The sequence below is a fragment of the Paramisgurnus dabryanus genome, chromosome 10 (genome assembly GCF_030506205.2).
Source record: "Paramisgurnus dabryanus chromosome 10, PD_genome_1.1, whole genome shotgun sequence".
In the NCBI taxonomy this organism is placed as follows: domain Eukaryota; kingdom Metazoa; phylum Chordata; class Actinopteri; order Cypriniformes; family Cobitidae; genus Paramisgurnus; species Paramisgurnus dabryanus.
In genome coordinates, this window is record NC_133346.1 from 14,308,941 (window position 1) to 14,325,502 (window position 16,562).

The 16,562-nt window shown below is 39.5% G+C and overlaps 1 long non-coding RNA gene and 1 pseudogene across 2 annotated transcripts; both read left to right on the top strand.

Annotated features, from left to right (window-relative positions):
• The first annotated feature begins 5,181 nt into the window (after nt 1–5,181).
• On the top strand, nt 5,182–11,928 carry LOC141282881 (uncharacterized; annotated as a pseudogene).
• An 8-nt stretch (nt 11,929–11,936) lies between these two features.
• LOC135779798 (uncharacterized) lies at nt 11,937–14,941 on the top strand. Of its 2 annotated transcripts, XR_010544863.2 has the most exons (5): nt 11,937–12,253; nt 13,755–13,811; nt 13,952–14,015; nt 14,303–14,364; nt 14,524–14,941. It is a non-coding gene; the product is annotated as an uncharacterized lncRNA (long non-coding RNA). The 2 variants fall into 2 exon arrangements; XR_010544862.2 differs by lacking the exon at nt 11,937–12,253 and having other exon boundaries at nt 13,528–13,811.
• The last annotated feature ends 1,621 nt before the right edge of the window (nt 14,942–16,562 follow it).

Consider the following 16,562-nt stretch of genomic DNA (forward strand, 5'->3'; position numbering starts at 1 on the left):
TCACATTTTCTAGGTTGGACCCAATTATTCAATTAAATTCAATTTTATTTATATAGCGCTTTTCACAATTGGTGATTGTTTCAAAGCAGCTTTACATTAATAGAAGCAGTAGAAAGCACAGAAAAAAACGACAGATAGCACAACATAATACACGATAGCACAAGCAGCTAAATTTTCTGCGGCTATGAATCAACATTATAATCGTGCGTATTGCTAATGTAACGTAAAGGAGAGGGTGCTAAGTTAAGCCCAAGAAGGCTGCCTCCCCGGGTTGAAAAACACCCTAGGAGGAAAAAACCCCAGGCTTAGCCGGGGAAGTAAAAAAGTCCTAGGAGGGAAAAACCCTTGGGAGATATATTTATATATACATTGAAACGATTAAGGAGATTAGGCGGAGGTTAAGCGGGTTCTGCCGGTGGTCGTTGGTCAGGCATCAGCTGGGCATCACGTTGAAGGTCAGCCGGTGGATCAGAGGTGTGCAGAATTTCACAAATACCGGAACTGGGTCTGTTTGTCTCATTGTCCTCGGGGTCGAGGACGAGACATGAAGAAAGAAAAAGAAAACCCTATCAGCGTAGGGGCCATTCATCTGTATACACATGTAAATATACACAAACATATATATATATATATATATATATATATATATATATATACACACACATACACACACATGTACATAGGGGTATTGAAGATACAACGTCACCCCAGTGACAGACTCTGCACAGTTTGGTTTAGGGAGAACGAGAAAAATGCACGGGACGGCGAATGTTTTTGGAGATGGATGCAGTGATACCCTTTTAAGGACTGAAGTCCCGCCCTCGACTAGTGGGCTTAACACCACAAATCTATACCCACCGAGCTTCATTGAAATCCGGACGAGCAAGGGAGTAAAGGGGAGACGGGGACGAGACTGCTCCAGCCATCTCCCTGATGCCTGTCTGGGCTTCACAGTACTCCCTTACTCGACTCCCTCCTCCTCAGAAACCTCAGGAGGAGGGCCGAGCAAGTGATAACATAATGCCATACATAACTTTCAATCACTCCTCTGCGCTTGGCAATTAATGGCCCGATTCTGGGTTTTATTGGTCTAGTTTTGAAGTTTTGGCCTGGTATTGTGGTTTGTATGTGCACAGAGTAGCGTTTCTTTTCCTTATAATTATTACAATTATAACACTTAAACATGGAAAAAATGTTTTTTCCCATCATGCTTTTCGTCAACGCAGTCTGATGAAAAGCAACTGCGCCCGACTACGCAATCAAATGAGCCTGCCTTGCCGTCACAAGAGTTTTTGCCACACGTCAGCATGACATCAGAGCAAGTCGCACGTATCTCGGACACTTTTGCAGGGCATGCATCTCGCATCGATTCTAGTTCACCTTAAAAGAGCCTTATGCAACTCAACATATTTTTATTTTTTATTATGTTGGTGTTGTCATGCACAGCAAAGAGAGCGACAGGTGTGCAAATGTGCTTTAAAATGCGGGATTCATCAGTTGTCATGGTGTCAATTTTTTGCAGAACTAATAAGTACACATAAATTCAGAAAAATAAAAATGTTGTATCATTGATAATCACAATGATACAGTTGTCACAGTAATCGTGCGTTGTGGAGTAAAGCTTCGAATGACGACTTTCACATTACAAATTTTTCTTGCGGGTCATGTCTGGTTTCACACTAAACTACCAGTGGGAAAACGCTCTCAGAATCAAGTTGAATTAAGAGCAAAGTATAATAATATACCTAAACTAAATGAGCAGTTGAAGGAAAAAAATAACTGTGGACACAAATTTATGGTAATCTAAAACTATAACAACACAAATATTCAATATTAAAAGGCTTCAGTAAATACATTTTATAAACACTATTGTAAGTTGTGCAGTTAAGTGTTTTCAGAAATTTATTATTTAGTAGCTAAACTGGTTGTGTTTACGAATGGATGGATTTACTCTCAATCCAGTTTGTAATTTATTTTATCTGAGCAGATAAAATGCATAAACTTCTCCTACTTTTGTGCTATTACAGCTATGTTTGTTTGACGCATGTGGTTTTATCAGCATAAATGAGCTCTTTACAATGCTCTGATTGATTTGGATTAAAACCTAATATTTATACAGCAAAATATGATGTCTTATGTTTATGTTCTTGTATATAAATCTTTACTGTTAAAGCTAACTTGCTATTGACTGTTTCAGTGTCAACAACATAAACAAGCAGCTTTTGTGGCCCCCAAGTTAACTTCCTGTTGACTTCAAAAAAGAATCAAAAACAACAGAGTCCCTCTAGAGTAGATGATTTCTGATAACATGCTATATAAATAAGTTAATTACGTAACTTGTTGACAAAGCATATCAACTAGTACTTTTAGCTAACGTTACTGTGTAAAATGTATAAATACAAGGTTAGCTACAGATCTTTAACCTCCTGGACATTTGTTGTTGTTGTTGTTGTTACCATAATACTTAATTCTGTGTAACGGGAACCTGTTGTACACAAACATGGACAAATACACTGCTTAATGTTCAAAGAAAATTATTTGTTATTATATTTATTGGTTCTTTCTAACCCCAAATAGCTGAAAGAAATCTAAAAAAAGACAAACCAAAGCTCGGGTCTTGAGGTTAAATTTATGCCTGGCTATCAAACCTTTTGTCACACGGTGATTCATGCTCGCTTTCCTATTCTTGCCTTTAGGAAACCAATTTTTTTTGACAAAGTATTTGTTCAAGTTCAGTTTAGCCACTTTTAGATCAAAAAAACAAACATAGACCAAAAGTTAACTTTGGGCTAGGCACATAACAATTTCAATGTGCATGCGTACAATGAAACTGTCTATTGCTTTCAGTGAGATGAGAAACAGTTTTTTTTTTTTTTTTTTACACTTGAAGATATTTAGAATGTAAAGGGTCGCTGTGTTAACTAGTAATAGCAATGTAGTTAGCTGACAAACACTGAAACACGTAACACGTTATGGATTCAGCAGGCTCAACCCCTGCTCAAACACCACTTTCTCTGTCACCTAAGTTTGAATTACTGGCACCTGCCCCTCATCATTTCATCTCCACAGTATAAACAGACACAGTTCGGATGCACTACAGATAGAAATATCAGTAGATGAATGACAGGGATGGATCATGCAAGAGGATTTTACCCTTGCTGTTTGGCTAGGACCAATATAGCCTGTGATGTGGATGAGATTCTCTGACCTGACCCAGAACAAAGACGGGATTGAGGCGGAATACAGTTTTTTTCGATTGCTAAGACACATTTCTTGAATGCTGCTCTTTTTCTCTAAACTGTGAACACAAAACCCAATTTTCTAGCGACATTTACAAAACCTCAGACTCGTCTTGCAAACCCAAACTTTCACCTCGAAACAGTTCAAGCTGTGCTCAAAACTGAATTATGTTGTCAAATCGTGCCCCGAGTCAATCAAAATTAAAAACACTACAGAACAGTCACTAAACACTACTTAGAAAAATAGAAAACACAATGCTCAGGACATGAAGCTGGAGAAATAAATGTTTATTGTTTACTGTAGGCTAAATGCATGTTGCAAAACAAACAAAAAAACTGTGCATTAAGCACTTGTACAAAAAGACAAAACAGAAATCTTATGCAGATCATGGTCAATCACAGTAGCTCTGGTATCATCAGATATTACTGTTCTTTGTCTTCGCTGACCACCTCGACCTCCTCTCACACAAACTCTTCCACACATTTCTATCCATTGTAGGGCTTCACAAACCAGTGCTCTCTGAACTGGCTTATGTAAATGTTCCCTCACATCATTAGCCACAAGTATGATCAACTTTGGGTTGTTGTGTTCAAGTGGTGACACTTGTGCTTTAATTGTGTTTGACTTTTGTCACCTGTGCTCACCATTATGCAGCACGGGTGCATCACAATGAAAATGTGTTGGCAAGTTGTGTCTAAACAGGTGAAAAGTGCTTATGGTTTTGCCAAAAGAGTGACTGATTCAATCAGTGGGTTCAGGCAACTGAGCAGTTGGTTCAGACAATAGGGTTTAGTGTTTAAGCAAATGAGAAAAACTGTAATAAAAAAAATGTTTTACAGTTGTGCTGTGTAGCACTAGCCTGGCTCCGCCCTCCTACGTGCTTCCGCTTAATTTTCATTTCGCTTCAGCAGTACGTCTGGGATTTCTCTATAGAGTTTCATTTTCTCCTGCAAAAATCTACAGGACCAATCAGCGAACAGATGGGGGTGGCTAAGAACGATGACGTTGAGGTCGTGCGTCAGTTTGAGTTGTAGTTCAGTAATGGCAGCGGAGAAAGACGTGAGAAAAGCTATTCGATCCGTTGTTGCAAAACTGCCGAATATACAGAAGTTAAAGCCGGAGCAAGAACCAGGTTTGCTAAGTTTTGTTTGACTGATTATTCTGACTTGTTGTTTCCGGACGGTTTCGTTGCATGATATACGTCACGACCACACGTTAGCGATTGGCTTTGGCAGATCCTGAGTGACTCTGGTCAGATCCAATAGTTTTAAACTTCAACAATGGACCCTCCTTAACGGAAGTAACGCTTTGCAATGGAGCGTGGCCAGACTCTCTGTACAAATGAAATGAATGTACGAGAGTCTGGTTGGACCAGGCTAGTGTAGCACATGAATGAATAAAAATTTGCTAATGCATACATTGAGTTTGTCTTTTTTGGTCATGTGAAAAGGTTTTTGAGGGGGAGAACCACAAGCAACTTACCTGTTTTGGATATATTGTTTTGAATTTATTGCACCAGTGTGTAATACTATGTTGTAGTGTGTGTGTTTTTGAAAGCTTGTGTGTGTTGTCTGAGGGAAAACGTTGGTTTTTCAGTAATAGTGAATAATTTTGAGTGTAAAGCTTCATTTTGACCTGAAAATAGGATGTTTGGGAAATTGTGTGAGACGTTATGATATTGTGTTTACTGTTTTGAGAATATGAGGCATAGTTTCAAGAAATGTATTTAAGCAACCGAGAAAAACTGTAATAAACCGCTTTGAACTTTAAACACTGAATATCACACGATCTTGGACTGCACACATAGGCCTCATTTCCTTTATCATTCTACCCTATGCTAAAACCAGTATCAGTATGCAGAAAACACCAAAGCTGCCAACCTAAAACTACACAAGAAGTACATTCAGCATTAGCACAGTTCAACAGAAATTAAAAGTTAAGATGGGAGAGGTTATTTATGATAATGTGATTAGCACTGAGTTTGAGCGAATGAACAGAGAGACAACGGAGATGATGGTGGACATCTATGATTGTGCAGATTCTATGAGAGATCACGACTTCAACATAGAAACAAATACACACCAAAAACTTCAGCGTACAGGTAAAAAACATTCAATTCTGTGTTACAAAAAAACAGTTAAATCATAATTCATTCTTTCTCTATCTGTGCTGAAATACATGGATAAGTAACAACTCAGATGAAAAAGTACTTTCTGTCATCTTCAGGTAGTGAGCATGTGAGGATGAGAAGTTACAGATCAGTTACAGTCCCACCAAACATGGAACGTCTGGTAGACATTCAGATCATGTCTGTATAACGTCCGTTAGTTCAGACCCACTTTTAAACGTCTGCTGGACGTGCAATAGAGGGTCAGTGTCTGGACGTCACTCTTGCACCCCTTTTGGATGTCTGTGAACATACCAAAAAGGTTCAGTGTATGAACGTCAGACTATGACTCATTATGGATGTCTGTGGACGTGCAAACAGGGTCAGTGTCTGGACGTCACTCTTGCACCCCTTTTGGATGTCTGTGAACGTACCAAAAAGGTTCAGTGTATGAACGTCAGACTATGACTCCTTATGGATGTCTGTGGACGTGCAAACAGGGTCAGTGTCTGGACGTCACTCTTGCACCCCTCTTGAATGTCTGTGGACGTGCCAAAAAGGTTCAGTGTATGAACGTCAGACTACGACCCCTTATGGATGTCTGTGGACGTCCAAAACAGGGTAATTGTCTGGACGTTACTCTTGCACCCTTCTTGAATGTCTGTGGACGTGCCAAAAAGGTTCAGTGTATGAACGTCAGACTATGACCCCTTATGGATGTCTCTGGACGTGTAAAACAGGGTCAGTGTCTGGACGTCACTCTTGCACCCCTCTTGAATGTCTGTGGACGTGCCAAAAAGGTTCAGTGTATGAACGTCAGACTACGACCCCTTATGGATGTCTGTGGACGTACAAAACAGGGTCATTGTCTGGACGTCACTCTTGCACCCTTCTTGGATGTCTGTGGACGTGCCAAAAAGGTTCAGTGTATGAACGTCAGACTATGACCCCTTATGGATGTCTCTGGACGTGTAAAACAGGGTCAGTGTCTGGACGTCACTCTTGCACCCCTTTTGGATGTCTGTGAACGTACCAAAAAGGTTCCGTGTATGAACGTCAGACTATGACTCCTTATGGATGTCTGTGGACATGCAAACCCACATGGAAAGAACCTATATGAGGATATATGCACATATATGAAACCTGCAGCTTATATGCACATACAGTATATGCTGCATATACATGTAGGCAAAATTGAGGTGCATATATGTGCATATACGGGCCATATTGGTCTCATGTATTGCTTATAAATATCCACATATAAGCCCTATACATACAAGATATGTCTCCTATATTGCTCATGGCAGGATCTGTTCATTTTGTAGCTAATACCTCACATTGGCATCTGTCATACATGATGCCTAGTTCATATTTTCTATTATCAAGGCAATAACGAGGAACTAACTAAAAAATTATGTAAGAACTTATGTATGAGCCAACACGTGAAATTGGTATCACATAATTGGCATGTTATGGAATTTAACCTATGATGTCTACACGTTTTCCTGAAACATGTACAAGGCCAATTCTTTCTTGTATGAAGATAGTAGATGTCTATGGCTGTGCCAAAAATATTAAATATCTGAACATCTGACCAGACACCGATATGAACTCATATGGAATTTTTTTTGTAAATCAAGAATTTATTGTCAGATAGTCTGGAGAACTGCTATTTAAAAACAAGAAATCACATGAAATTGGCACATGTTTATATATATATATATATTTTTTTTTTCTACATTTGTGTCCATATTAGTCCATTGTCTGTTGGCAAGCAAACCTCAGGACTGACATAAACTAACAGCAATGAAAGTATGAGAGCATGACACATGAAACGTGATAAAAATAAGGTTATTCCATCAAGTACAATTGTTCCTAAAATACATCTAAAAACATTGTTTATAAATGAATATGACACCAAACACCAAGGTTTTTTTTTGCTCATCCACTGTATTTTTTCTGCCTGCTTTAGCATAGAGCCTATCTTTAGATTCATATCCTTTCCCTTAAAAATGGCCACTTGTAAAACTGATTTTGGAACCAGTTGTACTTCCCACTACCTGTTGTTGTAGGTGTGGCTCTTATTACACTCAAGTCCAAATATTGCCTCCCAGCTCCCCTTGGAACATCACAGAACATCTTTTAAACGTTAGACAAAGACATTGTGACTACTTCTTTTAGACGTGTTTTTGCTCAGTGGGTTCTCTGGACAAATGCAGATGACATTTCTGACTGCTACAGTCTGTCTGGAAGCTAAAGGGAAACAAAGTATTTTGCCTTCTTTTTTCGTTTCAGTTTTCTGCAAAGACATGTATAGAAAAACATATACTTTTTCTATGTACACAAAAGGCCTATTTCTCATAAATATTGTTCAGAAATCTGTGTAAATCTGTGTAAGTGAGCACTTCTCCTTTGACAAGATAATCCAACTCACAGGTGTGGCACATCCACATGCTGATTAGACAGCATGATTATTGCACAGGTGTGACTTAAGCTGGCCACAATAAAAGCCTTGGCTCTCCAGCATCTTGTTTCCAGCCGGGCTCTGTGTCTGTCTGGTTACATCTCAGGCTCTTCCGCCACCGTCTGCAGCTCTGTGTCCATCAGTCGGCACCCTGGTCTCCTCCATGATGGTTCCTTCCACTCCTCCATGGCTTCTCATGCTCATGTGTCGCCTTGCTCAAGGCCCCATCCTGGACTGCATCTTTCTTCCTCCTCCTGGCAATCCATCTGCCTCCAGACCCTCCTCCTACTCTTCATTGCTCTCCACGGCGCAAGTTTGCAGGGATCGTCTGCTCTCGCTCACTGGACTACATTACCCATAATCATTTGCACCCCCTCAACCCCCATCTTTAATTGTTTTATACACACACATGCTTACCATTGTCTTTATTCATTGTCGGTTCTTGTCTATGTTATGGGTATTTACCCATAGTCTGTCAAATAAAGTTCTGTTTAGTGTTACCTGTCATCGTCCTTCTCCTTCTTACATACTGTGACCCATATTACAAAATGTCTCTGCCCACCAAAAGTTCTTGGATAGGTACATGTCAGCCAAGGGGATGGGTATTTAATATTTTAAAGCAGTAGGTGTGCACACGGTCAACATCCAGTACCTGAAAAAGTGTTAATGTCCAAACCCTGTGTAGCATATTTGGTGATAAGACCATTTTGAACTGTGGCCTTAAGAAGTAAAATTGTACACCTGGTTTAAATGGAGGTCAACAGGGATGTCTGAAATTAAACAATTTAAAATTGTATGAATGTCTTTTAGAGGTCTGCAAAGACATCGAAAAACCCTGTAAGGATGTCACCTGGATTTCAATAATGAACATTTAAAAAACATCCTTTAAAAGATGTCTTTTAAACGTTTAGCAAGCATGTCAGTAGGATGTCTAATTTCAACACAAAAAAGACGTTTAGAAAAGACGTTGCAAAAACTTTCATTCTGGATACTCCATGGACTTCTTTTGAACGTTCAACAAACATGTCAATAGGACGTCTAATTTCAACACAAAAAAGACGTCTAAAAAAGACATTAAATGAACGTTGTCTCTGGCTCCCCACTGGACGTCTTTTAAACATACAACAAGCATGTCAGTAGGACGTCTAATTTCAACACAAAAAAGACGTCTAAAAAAGACGTTGAATGAACGTTGTCTCTGACTCCCCACTGGACTTCTTTTAAATGTTCAACAAGCATGTCAGTAGGACGTCTAATTTCAACACAAAAAAGACGTCTAAAAAAGACGTTGCAAAAACTTTCATTCTGGCTACTCAGTGGACGTCTTTTAAACGGTAGACAAAGACGTTATAATGACGTCTTCTGGACGTGTTTTTGTTTAGTGGGGTGTGTTTGGTGCTGCTGTGTGTTCTTCTACTGACTGCAGTCATAGTGCTGTGTGTCCTCATCAATACAAACAATCAACAGTTTAACATCAAGACCAAAAACCTCACAGAAGAAAGAGACCAGCTACTAACCAAATATACTAACATCACGGAAGAGAGAGAGGAATTAATAGCCAAGTACAATAATATTACTAAACTAAGTGAGCAGTTGAACCAGAAGAAAAATGAACTGTGGAAACTTCTTCGTGGTAAACACAAAACACAAATAAAACACCAATATTCAGTATTAAAAGGATTCAGTAAATAGATTTTGTAAGCACTGCTGTAAGTTGTGTAGTTAAGTGTGGTCAGAAATAAGATTTAATAGCTAAACTGGTTGTGTTTACAGATGGATGGATTTACTATCAGTCCAGTTTGTACTTCATTTCATCTGAGAAGAAGAGCTGGACTGAGAGCAGAAGATACTGTAGAGAGAGAGAAGCAGATCTGATCATCATTAACAACAAAGAGGAACAAGTGAGTAAAGTTTTACGTCAAAAGTAAAATCATACGCATTTTCAAAGCTTGATGGATATGGTTAGGCAGTATTTATAATGAGCATTTTATAGAAATTGTATGCTATATGATATATCCTCATTAGAAGTAAGCATACAGAATGTACTTTATGTGGGGGAGCGAAATGAACAGTTGATGACATGAATTTGTTGTTTTTTTAATCTTCTCAGTATTTTATTCAGAAGAATTATGTTACTTATGACTTACTCTGGATTGGGCTGACTGACAGTGATGTAGAGGGCAGATGGAAATGGGTTGATGGCAGCACCCTAAACACTAGGTAAGAAGTCACTAAGTTTAAATGATTATTTTCCAATAAATGATTCTGACAGTCAGTATCATATCACACAGAAAACAACACTGAAGATCTAATGATGATCTGTTGTTTCAGCTTCTGGGGGTCTGGAGAACCCAATGGAGGTAAAGGAGAGAACTGTGCTTTGTCTTCTTCATCATGGTCGGCTGATTACCCCTGTACTGATGCTTTTAAATGGATTTGTGAGAAAGCACAGTAGCAAGTTTCTTTAGACATTTGTTTTAATGTAGTTCTAAATGTAGGTTCTAAACATTCAGGCCTGACAATCATCATTATGAACATATATAAGGCAGCCTTCAGGCCTCTGCATCCAGTTGCAATTCTTCCGGCATCCTAGTGAAGTGAACCAGTAATTTGTGAAGAACACACGTCATGGATTCTCCAGGCTCCACCTTTGCTCCAACACCACATTCACCATCACTTAATGGCGCTTTTCCATTGCATAGTACCCCAAGGTTTGGTTTAGTTTGGGTCGGGTCAGCTTACTTTTGGGAGCTTTTCCATTGGGTGCAGTACGTAGTACCCGATACTTTTTTTCGTACCACCTCGGTTGGGGTTCCAAGCGACCCGAGCTGATACCAAACGTGACGCGAAAACACCGTAGATCACTGATTGGTCTGAGAGAAGCGTCATCGCTATAATGTAAATATTAGCTTTAGCTTACTGCTAGCTTGCGCTGTCTCAAGCAAACATGTTGTTATCTGTGTTCTGCTATAAGTTTCCAAACACCCTTTTAGTGATGAAAAACATCCACAGGTTGAGAATCCGGGACACCATAACAGTTTTTTCCAGACTTGCAGTTTGTGGCGGCACATTCGCACGTGCACGTCCGCATTATATATGCTTAAATGCAACTTGAATGAGGCTCAGCGGAGCGCCGTCGACTGATGCCACGGGTCGGGTGTTTGAACAGAAACTGTCATGTGAGACAGAGGTAGTTATAAACGCGATGTGCAAACATCAATTTGTGGTGGCCAATTTTAATTTTGTGGCAGTATGGGAATGTACAACAACGCTCTCACGTGTATGATGTCACAACAGTAGGCAGCGTAAATATAACGACATGCCTATAATCCCTCCCACTCCGAAGTGATACTAAACTCGATAGAAAAGCTAACCACGCCAAAGTGAGGTGAGCTGACCCGACCGAAACTAAACTAAACCGTGGGGTACTATGCAATGGAAAAGCACCATTAGTTTGAATGACTGGCACCTTCCCCTCATCAGCTCATCTCATCTCTACCGTATATAAGGACACACCTCAGATGCACTCTTACAGTATCTTGCTTTGGTTCATGGACTCTGTGCCTGTTGGATTACACTTGTCTCCCTGAAAGTCCTACCTAGTACTCGTCTATCATGTCCGTGCTCCATCTTGGTTACTCATTTGAATGGTTACCACCATACTTGCCAAGTGATCTCCTGTCAGCTGCAACTGGGGTGTGTAGTCCTGTCCATTGCCATTACCCTTGCTGTCACTGCCTGCAAAGATAAGAGACTGTATATTATATATTATTGTCAGTATTATCTGCTCTACTGTGCGTGTGTGTGCATGCGTGTGTGTTCAAATGTTTACTTTTAACTCTTTCGCCGCCACTGACGAGATATCTCGTCAATCAAGAGAAAACGCTTCCCTGCCAATGACGAGTATTTCCGGCTTTCAGCAATACCGCAATACCCTTCCGCAACTTTTTAAACCTGGAAGTATTGCCCTATGGCAAGCGGATGCATGTCCGTGTCTGTTTTAAAGATCGCTCTGAATGGGATCTCTATGAAAAGTCCATCACAAAAATGGAATTATCTCTGCTTTTTGCTCAAAATGTGGTGTTTTTGCAGAAACCTACCCATATTCAAAAGCTGATTACAAAAGAACTACTGAAGGTACACTGTTAGATGTCGCTGTAGATTTAGCAGTACATTACTGTAAAAATCCACAGTACTATACTGTATGTGTACATTACAGTACAGTACTGCAGTTCATAATGCATTCTGGGTAAATTTGTTTGAGCGGGAAAATTTTACAGTATATTTTGGTCTTGATGTAACCTTGCTGTAGCCATTGCTGTAATGTGCCAGGTGTACTTGCAATAATCAGAGAAAGTGCGCCAACGTCAAATCACACAGAGGGAGGGAGAGCACAACTCCTGGCTGCAGCTGAAGGAGGACGATTGATTTCTGGCAGTTCGGTAAGTTTGAAATATTTCTGTTTCATGAAAACTTAATTTTTAGTTTAAGAATGTTGTCAATAGTTTGTCACAATATTGTTTTAAACGTGCAATGAGAGAGAAAAACGGTCGCCAACAAAGTTTCAATCTCCCTCAGAAAGTAAGCTTACACACAGATGTCTACCGCTGCTTTAACTCGCTTTACACCTTTTTTTAATGAATATAGGGTTGTTTTAACTAAATTATGAGGGTTTTGGTGAGTTTATATTGTGTTGAAAGTGTGGTGACAATGAAACTATTTTTAACGAAATGGACAAAGACAACCCGCCAGCGCGGTCTTGCGGTCCCAGCATAACGGTCGTTTATCTCGGCGTTTCATCCGTTCAGTTAGCGTCAGAGAAAAGTATTAAGTTCGACTGTTTGGCAAGGCTGACTCGTGGTTGTAAACAGTCAGGACTTGTCACACCGTACACAGCATACTGTAGTACTGAACTCCTCCACAGAAGTGAAAACAAGAAACCTCATAACTGGATACATGCATCGAACTCATCGCAGCTTTAACTTCTACCAAATATCATTCAGACCTGGGCTCATCTTAATATCAGATGAACGAAAGGGATTGCCGCGCGTATTGTTGTTGTTATTATATTACGGTATATCATCAAAAGCAGAGAATATCTTCTCTAAAGCGTTTTACACGTCCAGTAAGTTGTCGAATACATTTTTATGGCATATTGTTTCCACCACTTCAGATGCATTACACGCTGTATATAAGTTTCCAAAACACATCAAATCAATGCACGAAAAGAGAATGGGCTCCGCATTTACGTACCTTTGTCTTCTCGTCTCTGTCATCTGATCCTTCATCTCTGGATGTAAAATACGGTAGTCCATTATAACATCGTGTAGGAAACTGGCATCACCAGGATTGCTCAGATTTAGGCGATCATGTTTATCTTTAAAGTGAGCAGCTAGCTACTTGTTAAAAAACTTTGCGTGAAATAGCGTGTTACACCGCAGCCGGTCCGGGTAAAACATTAAAGGGACAGTCTTTTTACCTTATCACTATAAATCGCTATTTTCTGCACTAAACGAGACATTTTCAGAGATTTTCTGTAGACAAGATGTTATAATTAAAAAAAGACTTATTTAGATATTTATATATTATATATAATATAACAACTAATATATATATATATATATATATATATATATATTTGTTTTACAACTGACTTAACACTTACAGTAATGTTTTATTTGTTAGCATAGCATGATATTAGATTTAAACACTTAATAAATTTTTAAATCAATCACTTTGTCTCTGCACAATGAACATTATCAAATATTATTAATGTTGTAAAATATATTGTTCATTGTTAGTTCATATTAGCTAAGGCATTACCAAATGTTAAGGAATAAACTCTTATAGTAAAGTGTTACTAAATTTTCTTTTACCATTTCCTTCACAATGTCTATTTATTTCTATGGCTAACAGATTTTGTAACATTTGTCTTTTTTACAGTCTTACCATTGCTTGTAAGCTGGATTGGGTAAGATGGATCATCTTTAAAGGCACCAGGCAAGTACATGATGTACAGTTACAAGTCATGTATTTTTTCGACTGCAATATTAAATGCTTTCACGTCACATGCAAAATTACACAGGAATGTGGCTGACTTTTTATTTGTAGTTTACATGAGTGTCCTTGCACTTTTATAGGAGTTAAGGCAGATGTGGAGGCACAACGGGTGATACCAGACACACACCAAGCACATTATGTTCGGTAAGTTTGCACTTTACCACTACAGTTTCTTTAAATACCCATGTATACACTCATTCACAATTCCCACACACAACACTGTAACACGACCATACACAACATGTACACAATTGTCTTAGTTTGCCATGTAGAAATATACAAACAGAAATATTCAGACTTTGGTTATAAGAAATTTAATTTAATAATTGTATTTATTTAGCAGAGGTGTCCCTGGACTTTATTGACAAAAGATTTTGTTTTCAGAATAAAAAGTTGTGTCCAAATCAGTAACAATTGTACTTTCTGTTCAGGACATTCAATCATGACAGGATCCAGGTGGATGCTGTCCATTGAGGAAAGAGTTTGTTCAGCGGTAAGTGAATCTTCTGTATTTTAATGTAATTAGGTGTGGAACAGTAGAATAAGAGCAAAAGGTTTCAGAATAGGAGTAAATTCAAGGCTGAGTTTAATTTTTTAAGAATCTTTTTCTATCTTATATTTGTTGACTTAATGTTTATGATATTTCTAACAGGTTTCTGGATAGAATTAATTCCAAAGATGGGAAAAAGTGCACATCCAGACAAGGAGCAAGCAAAAAGACAAGGAACTTGGTGCAGAGAAAAGCTGTGGCCATTAACCCCTGTGAACAGCTTCATGCAGTCGCTGATTGAGTTCGAATGGACGACTTCAAAGTAAAGGCCACTGTGGTCTGTCTGCCACAGTTTAATTTTTAATTTATTTTTAGTGTTCAATGAAATTCAAGTAGAATATTTAAAACTATGGGCCAGTGTTGTTTTTACCACGGTGAAATGTTACCTTTTAGTCGATGATGGACTTTAAACTGAAAACTTCAAACTATGGAACAGTGTTCTATTTGCCAGAGTTAAATATGTTACAGCAGGGGTCTCCAAACTTGTTTATACTTGTTGATTTTATTTTATGTTACTTGATTATATGTTTATTATTGTTTAAAATCTTGCTTTAAATATGTTTGTTTCAATTAAATGTTTTTTTTAATAAAATTTTGATACAAACATTGCTTGGATTGCCTTTTAATTCATTATGTTTTAATTTAGCATTTTTACCATATTAATAACTATAGATTTAAACCTAAATCTCTAGCTATTTTATATAATATTATTGTATTAACTGTAATAAGTAATAAATAGTATTTATGGGTCAATATAGACATTACAGTAAATTACTGTAAAAATAGACTACTTGTCACGAGTCCGGGATGATCAGTAGTCGGTGTGTGTTTATTTACCTGTTGGTGATGGATCCTCTCGTGTGCACTCACTCCTCCCTCTTGTTTCACTAATTATCCTCCAGCTGTGTCTCGTTTCTGCTTTTCTATTTATAGTCCTTTTGTTCTGTCTTTGTCACGCGCTCATTGTTAGTTGATCTCTGCCACGCTCGCTGTCCATGGTTCCAACGGCTCGATTATATCTGCTTCACCTTTATCTACTCTCGCTCCAGGTTCAGTCACCGGCGTCTGAGGGTTTGTTCCGCGCTGGAGTTTGACATCCTATGTTTCGGCTCTGGACTAGTTTGTATGCACGTTGATCCTGTTCCCCGGTTCTACAGGTTCGCTTCGCCTTCAAGCGGTACACCTGTATTTCCGGTTTCCTGCTATAGACTCCTGTGTTATCCGCGAGTGGATTACGTCGTGGGATTTGCTTCGGTTCTCCAGCTCTTCAGGTTCGCTTCGCCTTTAAGCAGTACACCTGAATTCCGGTTTCCCGGCTGAGACTCTCTTTCCATCTGCGAGAGGATTACGTCGTTGGATTGTTTCCTTTATGTGTGCGTGGACTAGTTGAGATGCCGTGAACTGTGGAGTGATTTTTCTACCTCTCTTCTCCTATTCTAATAAAAGATTGATTCGCAAGAGACTCCGACTTTGTGTTTTCCTGACAAATGAGCGCGTCAGAAATGGAGTCTGCGAGTTCTGAGAGTCTAGATCCGGTGCAGACTGCACTCAGCCAGCAGGGGGCAATAATTGACCAACATTCATCCCTTCTGAGTGCAGCTTCTAGAGACTTTCGTCTTCTCTCTGACCGGCTTACTGAGCTTACAAATCGCCTGGATCAGATCACTCTACCACTAGGTGAACCTCAACTCGCTGGTTCCAGCGGAACATCCTCCAGAGCTGAATCAGAACCTCACGCTGCTACTCCACCTACATTTGACGGCGATCCTAACACCTGCCGGGCTTTCCGTCAGCAATGTTCCCTGGTCTTCGCTCTCCAGCCTCGCAAGTTTTCATCAGCTGTTTCCAAGGTAGCGTTTGTGCTGACGCTGCTTACCGGGAGAGCGAGGGACTGGGGAATGGCTGTTTGGGAGGCCAAAGCTCCGTGCACGGCTTCCTTCGAGACCCTCAAGGAAGAGATGTTAAGACTTTTTGATCGATCTATTCAGGGAGACATGGCAGCCGCGGAGCTGGTGAGATTGCTCCAGCGTGGATCCTCTGTCACGGATTATGCTATTTCGTTCAAGACCCTGGCCGTCACCAGCGGATGGAATGACGCTGCGCTACGCTCTCAATTCCTTGAGGGTCTCAACCCAGACATC